Genomic DNA, 9,954 nt, shown 5'->3' with positions numbered 1-9,954 from the left:
GCATAACAATTGGAAACAGGGAGACAGCCTGTCTCTGTCCAAAGGTAAAAAAACATCCACCTACCACCTGCTCTAAAGCGCAATAATTTACTTTATATCTTAAATATAAATATATATAATATAATAAATTAATAAGGGTTTTACAGTTATGCACCCAATGATATCTTGGCTGGGAGCAGTGACGTCCTGGAGACTCTGCCTGGCAACTCCACAGCGATGGCAAAACTCTAGGTAGCAAGCAGTTTTATGCTAACTACTGTACAGGCAGATATAGCATCAGTCTTCTCCTGTAACTCTCTGCAGGAAGCAAACAAGCAGATTTCCCAAAATGTCAGACTGTTCCTTTAAATTACATACAAAAGCATCAGCAGAAGGATAATGTTACGATATTGAAGTCTCCATAAATGTATTGTGTTTGCTGCACATTACATTTAAAATCAACAGTCTAAGACACATTCATAAGCTTACGAGATTCCCTCAACTGAAAATGCTCATCAAATAAAATATTTAAACATTAGGGATTAGCACGTCTCAATAATCCCCCTTCATATTTACAGCCTTTGAATTTGACATTGATGCTTTATGTAGCAATCACTCTCTGCACATATCTAATCTTGCTTTCGGCTATGGTCTGATTCAGCATTACATTTCTCTGGTAGGGTGTGCTGAATATATTGGCAGGTCAATAATTAATTCAACATCGAGCAGGAAGCTATAGGCAGCTAAAACCGTAATCACGGCTGTGTTTTGTGTCACTGGTTCTTTCAAATGGGAATTCTGCTCTTCTGGATCTGAAAACTGCTAATCGGGATCAGTAGAATTAAACATGAAGAATATCGGGTGTGTTCATTTTGATGAAGAAGTGAAACAGCACGGGCAATTAGAGGAAGTCTGACTTTAAATATGTCCTGGGTTTCTATTAGCATGCCTCAAGGCAATTATTACAATACGCTCAGACCTCTCCCACAGTGCAAATGGCCGTAATGGCGTCCATGAGAAACAACAAAGCAGCTTTGTGCAGAATGATTTGCACTGGAGTATGTTGTGGGAACAGTCTCATGATTTCATTCATGTTTGCTGTGAGGTTTGTTCTTTTGCTTGTTTCAAGTCCCACATTAATCAGACACAGAAACAAATCCATATGCTACAATTTATTGAAGTGCTGTTTGAAAAGTCTGGTCACTGTGGAAACTAGATATATTATGTTTAAAGCTGGAGCTCAACCCACACATTGATATTCATGTATGCTGACTGTTCGTGTACAGAGAATTGCATCGGCAAAGAAATGGAGGGGTAAAAATAAAGTCACGCGTGAATGGGTTTCAACATGAGAAGATGGAGATCAGATGCAAGTACACTCAGAAGATAGGGGGAAAGGTGGACATGAAATGTTTTGGCAGGACAGAATTTTTAGTTGGTACTTGGAGATAGGGAGTGTCTGTGTAGTCCTGTCAGGGTTGGGAAGGTCATCGCACCACTGGGAGCACAGGGAGAAGACAGCTGAGGTTTTGAATTCAATATGAGGAGCCAGAGGGCCAGTGAGAAGGGGATGAAATGAAAGAATTTAGTGTGGATGAAAATGAGACAGGCTGCAGCCTTCTGTATGAGTTGTAGAGGCTGGATAAAGGTCTGTTGGGAGCCCAGCCAGGAGGGAGTTGTAGTACAGACAAGCAACGACTAGAATTTGGACAACAGGAAAAGAATAGACGGGGGAGGTGAGTGTGGTTGTATTGTGTGTCACTTCACACCGAGATTCTTGGTAGTCTGGACAGAAGTAGGTGTGGTGTTGTCAGTGAAACCCAGGGCTTCCTTCTACAAAAGGTAGGAACTGCTGAAGAAGAAAAAAAACTGTTGAGATTGATGTGGCTGGCAGGCATCCAACTGCAGATGTCAGCTCGGCAAGCGGAGGTGCAAGCCTCAATATGCGTGTCGATAGGAGAGAAGAAGAGTTTAGTGTTGTCAGCATTAACAATAGTAGGAATACTATCAGGATGTGATAGCAGGGTGGAGAAGAGGAGCAGCAGTGGCACTGCAGCCCTGAGGATGTACGTGACCTGCCGAGACCCTGGTAAGGGCAGAAATGTGTATCAGTTAGGAGATGAATCACTAGAGATTCTTTGGAGAGCAAACATGGCAAGGAGCGTTTGAGGTTGATAGGGTTCAAAGCAAAAAACTGTCTGCACAGAGGTTATCTCTGCAAGGCAGACCTCCCACACAATGGACAGACAGCTATTGATTTTTTCAGATGACATTTTCTTCAGACCTCCATGAGGCTGACCAGGTAGAGGTCTGGCTTTGAAACATTACAGTAAAGAAAGCGTTGATCAATAAACCAATTGATTTATCTATGAGATAAACAGATGAGAATTTATTACTTGATGTCACCACTCCCTTAACAAGTAGCAACACTAGCTTACTGTAGGATGGTGGTTAGATGATACCTGCAAGTTATAGAGACTTTCAAAATACATACAATAACGTTGGCTCTGATAATATCTGAGAAAGCAATTAAAAAAAAAAAAATAGTAATAGAAGTAATAGAAATATCTAGTAAAAAAAATGTTTCCTGTGCAACAATTTCAACTTTTGTTAACTTCCCCCCAAAACTCAAGTCATTTCATATTGAGTTATGGACTTACTATCAAACAGAACAAGTGAATTTCTGCTGAGATCTCATAAAACCCACTAGCTAGCTAACATAGGTATAACTGCTACATACAAACTTACCTAACTCCTCAGGGGTCTGTCATTTTTAAAAGATTTAAGTAATGAACATCATCAACAGAATGCAGAGAAATAAAAGTTTTGACATAATTTCAAAGACGTCTAAATCTGAGCAGCTTTCAAGGTGTCATTCCAGGCAAAGTCCAGTCAGCTAATAAGGCACTAGCTCCGAGGCTAACTGAGCTAATTAGCTAATAGCAACTAATTAAATCCAAATATTGCTACGGCAAAGAGTTAGTGAGCAGCTGTTGTCAGTTACTCTGGTCATATGCTGCCTGCCCCCGATATCCTGAAGAAATAAGGCTGTCTTTCCTTAACGGATAGCATATGCAGATTCTATCTAATTTGCCTGCTTATTTTATTGGTGTTAACTTGTTGTTTATTGTTTATTATTTCAGATTATTATTTTTATCTGTCCTTATTTTGTATTTTATTTTTACTTATAAGACTTTGGACTTTGGTCTCATAAGTGCTCTTTAAATAAAGTGTTTCTTATTGTTATTATTATTATTATTATTATTATTATTATTATTATTATTATATGAATTCTGACACATGAATATTACACACTATTGTTGAGTTACTGCACCAATCAAACAACTGAGGTCATACCTGAAATCAATTGAGGGATTTGAATGATCGATCCTCCTCCCCTTCCTTCACACAGTAGAGGAGAGGAGGAGCTGCAGGTGACCTTTAGGTTGATTTCATGTCTCTTCATACTGTGAAGGAATGAGAGCTGATGGAAAGGTAGAAAGCTCGATGAGCTGCAATAGTCTGAAGGGCTGGATGAGGTCAAGAGAGCAGCTGCTACCCCTGATGGTGGAAAAAGATTTCAAGGCCTTAACTTGGCAGACAAAAGAGAATGTCATTTATAATTTGATTCAGTGGAGTCGGAGGAGGATAAAAGGATGGGACAGTGGCTAGTTGTAAGGAGGAACAGCTGATGTACAGTGGATAACATTTTGATTAGGGCAGGGCAGAAGGCACGGCTGGACAGCAGTGATGGGCTGAAGTAGTTATTTTCAGCGTGCTAAATCATTAGAATCTTTTCATTACAAAGATTGTTTTAAAATATTTATTCTTCATTTGTTCAGTGCTCCGACTGTGTAGTCGTACTCGCTGAACTGAAACACGACTGAACGCTCAGTTCACTGTAGTGAACTGAGAACAGTCTCATGAACGCCAGTGAACTGAGAATTCAGTCGGATTATGATACGCTTTGCAAACTCAAAGCTGCCGTTGTAAAGTCCTACCCTGTTATATACAGCAGGTATATTTTCATAACACATATTTTTTAAAATAACTATATTAAACAACATTACTTCCTACTTTAAGACTTCAAGACGCCCAGTTTTTCATATTGCAGGTTTCAATGTAAACTATGAAAAATAGTGAGTTTTTTATTATATTAAAGCATTGTCAAATGTAATCTAGTCCATATAAAAGGTTGAGTTAAGATGCAGCAATTTTGTTTATGCACTCTATGATACTTTCCCATCTGTCACAACAAAGCAACAAACAACAAAGATACTGGATTAAAAAAAAGTCTAAATCCTGCCACCATTACATAATAGTTATGGACAATAAACTTTTGACTTTTTCGATTTTTTTGTTTGTGGCTCGTGTGTGTGTGTGTGTGTGTGTGTGTGTGTGTGTGTCTGACACTGCTCACTGTAGTAAATGTTAGCTTACATGCAATAAATCTAGATAATGTCCTCTGGATTGCAGTCCAAGACCACTGTTGCTGAATCACTGGAGCTAAATGTTAGCATCATGAGTCATCTGTGTATTCGCTGTCCTGAACACAGCCCATGCCTCCTGCAAACAAATCACTCGCTCAGTGAGAGAGTGTATCCCTGGTTTGCTTGCAACTGATTGAGACCTCAGCTGAACTGACTGTTACCTCAAAAGATTTATTCTTTTGATTGAATCGAACAGACGGCACAATACTAATGGAGGGGGAGAACCTTGGAAGAGACAGAGGCTCCTTTGACGGAAAAGACTTGATTTCAGAGGGTTGTTTTGCTGACTTTTCAGCTGAGACAGATGTAAAACACAACAGGAAGAGGAGCAATTAAAAGTGCAAGATTAATTCAAACAAGACAGCTTTCTGCTACTTTGTGTCATCAGTGAAGCTTTTACAATTAATTTTTGCGAGGTTTTCAGACAGCCAAGCTGTAGGAGGAAACCATGACAGTGAAGGTCAAAGAAGAACAGAGGACAGCTGCTGGAGGAGCGAACAGTCTACAGAGTTAGAGAGGAATATTGCTGACTGCAGATTCTGCTTAGCAGTGATAGTGTGAAGTGAAACAGTAAAACCAGATTAAAAGGGAAAGTCGAGACAGGAATACAGAGGACAAATAGTGATGAAAAATGAGAGAATTCAACTACTTTGTCGGGATGTTGAGGTCAGCAGGGATTTATCATGTTTATCAGCTTATTATTAAAGCCACTAAGGGGTGGTAGCTGTAGGAGCAGGGTATACCACACCAGTTATAGACTTAAAACAGCCCAGTTTCCATGATGAATGTTGGCAGTTAACATTTTTGCTAACCACTGATCTGTTTTTGCATCACAGGCTACGTACCATCTTGACATTTATAGAATACCTGTCATATCATGTTCATGTTTCATGTTTATGACTTTCATGTAAGGAGGTGGAGGGGATGGTGGTGGACTGACTGCAATCTGAGAATGGGGTTTCAACATTTGTAAGAGTAACACCACTGGACATTTTTAAGGTGTCCTTGGGACAATTTCCAGATGTGCTAGTGGTGACCAAAACATGTATTTGAAGACAAAACAAGATCTTTTCCTGACCCTAACCGAGTGTTTTTTGTGCCTTAACCTAACCAGAGCGTAGGTACAGCACTGCCACATCATAAAATTGAAAACTGAACATAAAGAAATGAAGGTTACAACATATGTGTGGTTTGCAGAAATGTGCACAGCTAAAATGTATTCTGGCGATGAGGTTGACATTTGCAACAAACTGGCATACAGCAATGACATATGACATCACAATGCAAAAAGATGTTCCTTTCTGTCCCATGCTCTACAAATGCAACTTCCCATGAAAAAACACAAGGTGTTTTTTAAATATATATAAATGTCTATCCAGAACTCCTCAGAAATGAAAGACATTGTAGTAAAAAGTATACCCCTGAAATTATCATATGATAAACAATAAACATGAAATGGACTTTATAAGTCTCATATAACCTAATAACAAGTCCCCCCTTCTCTAGTGGACCACCATGTGACCTTATTTCAGAAAACATAGCTACTGTATGGTAGCTGATGTTGAGAGACTGATCGTGTCTTGATCCCATTTAAATTGTCCCATGAATTATATGATGCGCTTCATTTTACAGATCTGGAGGTTTAATGGTAGTAGGTTGTAATTACTGAGCAACGTATTTAAAATTTCTTTGAAGTTACCTCCAAATCACCACAATAATAATCAAAATGTATTGAAAATATTATTCAGTAATAAAATTCTGCATTCTGGCATTTTCTCAGAAGAAGTTAATAAATAGCTGCTCATTTGTTTTTGCTGATCATGCCATTATAATTTCTAGCTTCTGTCTCACTTCTGCATGCAGTAAATTGAAGTAATTTTCTATCACTTCAGCATGTCAGTCCAGCTTTGGGATGATTTACTAAACTTCTTTATTATTGATTCTGAAAATGTATTAAAGAAATGACCAAATTTTTATTAACAGTTTCTTGTAAACTGCAGAATGTTATTATTCTATCATGTTGGGTTTAATTTCAATAGTCTTTAGGTAATTATTGTGTAATTGGTGGGTAATTTCAAAGACATTTCAAACATGTTAGTTGATATAATCACTTACCATGAAATTTGCGGACCTGTAAAATGAAGTGTTGCCAATTACACGTATGATGTTTGTCACTTTAATAGATCGTTTTTCAACCCGAGAAAGTCACAGTTTGTCTTGAGACTAATCAAGTATCAGAAGGGAAAATACGGAATTAGAAATACAAACCCAACAGTCCCCTCAGTGGCCTTGTCTCGTTCAATGCTCAACAAAACCTATAACTGAAACCTTCTAGAGCTGGTCTCGAATAACAGCTAGCTCCCAGATCTGACTAACCCACCTTTTGCATAACTGCAGTTGACAGCAGCCGAGGTGACAGCCATGTTTGTGTTGGTGGCGTATATTGAGCGAGTCGATGTTGTTCCCTGGGGGATTTCACACCAAACTAAATGGTATTTTACTACTTTTATGACAAACTGTGTCTTTCTTTACTTGCAAAATCATCTTTTAAATTGCCACACATCATTTGTGTAACTAATGCCATTATCCAAATGTGATCAAAAATTCATTTGTCTCTCTCATTGACTACTCTTCATTATTCTGGGACGTTGCCTCTCTATTCCACTACAATTTAAGTGGACTATTTATTCTGTATTAAGACTGTGGCTCAGGTGTTGGATCCTGATTAAAAGCCAGCTCTTTCAAAATCAGATTTTCCTGCTCTCTAATTGAAAAAAAGAGGAGGAATGACAATAGTGAGGAGCAGAAAAATAGGACGGAGGAGAGAGTGAAGAATTGTGCTGCACAGAGACAGCAGCAAGTGTTTCTGTCTTGTCTGGGGTGATCAATGTCTGTGAGGCAGCACAGAAAGGCAGAGACAGGAGAGATGAGCTCTGTCGCTGCACTGCTGACTGACTGACAGCCCCAGTTTCGTGTCTCTGCAATGGCCTGAGCACGAGCTGACCTCAAGGGTTGAATAAGGTTAAATGAACTGCATTCTTAGGGACAGATGGCCCCATCGTCTGAAAGAGCAAGCGGGGGGGGGGTGAAAAGAGAGATAGATGAGGATACAGTGAAGGGAAAAGTAATAAAAACAAATAGGCAGACTGCCGTGGATTTACTTTGTCCTTCCCTGACGGACTCCTGTGGATAAGCTCCCTTGTTTTTGTGCAGCTGTCCGTGCAAAGAGGGGTGAGTTACACATGGCTGCAACTCTACAGTATAACCACAGGAGGAAAAGCTGAGGCCAGGCAGTATTAATGCTGATTGGAATAATAACAGGAGTGTTAAGCTCAGTGGGGGAGGCAGTGTCACTCTTTGTAAACTGGATGTGAAACAAGCCCACAGCGAGGCACCTGTCAACGGAGGGTAACAGCAAGGTAACAGCTTACTACAGCTTACTCCCACTAGGCCACATACCAAGCCCAGACAGCTCATGATAGTTTAAAGGCAAGATCACATTTTATTAGAGGTAAACTCAATGTGTTTTACGCTCAAGTGCATGTGGCAACAAGTGGCATGAGAGTATAAATAACATACAAGAACAAACAACACTGACAACCACCCAGCCCCTAAAAGACGCAAACACACAAGCGTTGTCTAGAATGGCTGCGATATGGTCACCGGAGCAGATCGCAGCTGAGGAATCTGCGGGTTAGACTGAACCAACAGTCCGAAGATAGACGTCAAAAATCATCCACTGAGTAGGAATGATTTGACATAAATTTGGGGTTGATTAAGACTGTTTCTCAAACCAAAACACATGGCGGACTTAGCTCAACTCAGCCCCCAGAATAAATGTTGGCAGTGTGCATTTCTGCAAACCATGGATATGTTGAAACTTCACTTTTCTTTATGGTACAGTGTTACGTTTTTTTGCTGGCCATCCTCACAAGTGAAAGAACCACATTCTTGCTTTGTATATATTCAATAGTTTAGCATTTGTTCTTGTATTTACTGTTTTTAACATTTTTAATCCTTTGAATAGACAGATAACCGCTAGTGACGTTAGCAGCCACACGCTAACGTTAGATCACTACAGCTCTTTTTTACACTCTGTGCTTGGAAGAGTTGCCAAAAATTAAAGTGACTGATGTACACCGTCTTGTATAGCTCTGACCTCATTGCTGCATAAGGGATTTAAGTCACAAATCAGAGAGAGGGGTGACTGGTTTTATAAAGCCGGCTAGGCTAGCTGACAGTCCAACCTCACTAGTTAGAAAACATAATAATAATCACAAAATGTGATTATCCTAATGATCAAAAATGCTAAAAACACTCAATACATAAACTTAACATAAACCTTTGTGGAGGTACTTTCATAACTGAAGTCACATCAGTAACGTTGTTCTTTTAAGTCAAACCATGATGTTTTCCTAAACCTAACTAAGTAGTTGTCTTGCATAAACCAAACAAAGCTGCGAGCACGCGATGGTACGCTTGTCACCATTATGCTGCAGCAGTCATGTTGTTTTGGGTGTCATATTCATCTATTCAGTCATTTAGGAATGAAGACGTGCTGTTTCTTTATGTTTTGTGTTGTGACAACACAGTGCTTATTGTCTCTTTTAGGAACAAAAATACATGGTTAGGGTTAGGAAAAGATCATGGTTTGGTTCCGCCATCAAACATGGCTGGAAAATGTCTCAAAGTCTCGTTAAAAGTGGTTACCCGTTTATAAATGTTTACACGGCATATCGAACAGTGGTTTCTCACTTGGCAGCCGTCTCATATACTGCCACACCACCACCATGCCCTTCACCTGACATGAAAGTCAGCTCATATACATATGATCTGGATGTGATATGACGCATATTGACGAAATGTTGACATGATACCAATGAGACGTACACATTTAACATATCAGTGGTGCGCAGAAGCGTACAAAGCCAATTCTGGTGACTGGGCTGCTGAGCCACCGCATCAACCTGCTAAACTTACTCCAGCAGAAAATGTTTGCCCTCTGAAAGAACAGTTACATTTTAGTGGGAAAATTGAGGAGTGTGACGATACAAAAAAAACTGCCAGTAGTGTAAAATGTCAGTGCAGTGCAGAGCTGTAGCAGAGCTGAGCTGCTGTGGCCTCTTAATGTGGCAGCACTCAGGACTGCTGCTAACCCATCAGTCCGACAGACAAATGAAAAGGACTGATGATGTCCTCACGGCTCTATATATCCAACAGGTTACCACGCTCTCTAAAAAATGCAGTGTATTCACTCAAGCTTTGCTCCAACACTGAACTCTGGCCAATTATTCTTCTTTTGTCATCTGCTGTCAGCCACAAGACTGTTTCTACTTTTCTGATCATTATTTCAGCAGACTGAACAGATTCATCCATGATTGCTCATCTTTACAGTTCCTACCTGATGAGTTATGCATATTCCGCTGCCAGAAATATCTGGACCAAGCACGAGACTTTCTGCTTATTTTGGCGGAATATTGTTTTA

The sequence above is a fragment of the Pagrus pagrus genome (genome assembly GCF_965226575.1).
Source record: "Pagrus pagrus genome assembly, chromosome: 14".
In the NCBI taxonomy this organism is placed as follows: domain Eukaryota; kingdom Metazoa; phylum Chordata; class Actinopteri; order Spariformes; family Sparidae; genus Pagrus; species Pagrus pagrus.
The sequence above is the reverse complement of the archived record's forward strand: the minus strand, read 5'-3'. Positions refer to the sequence as shown.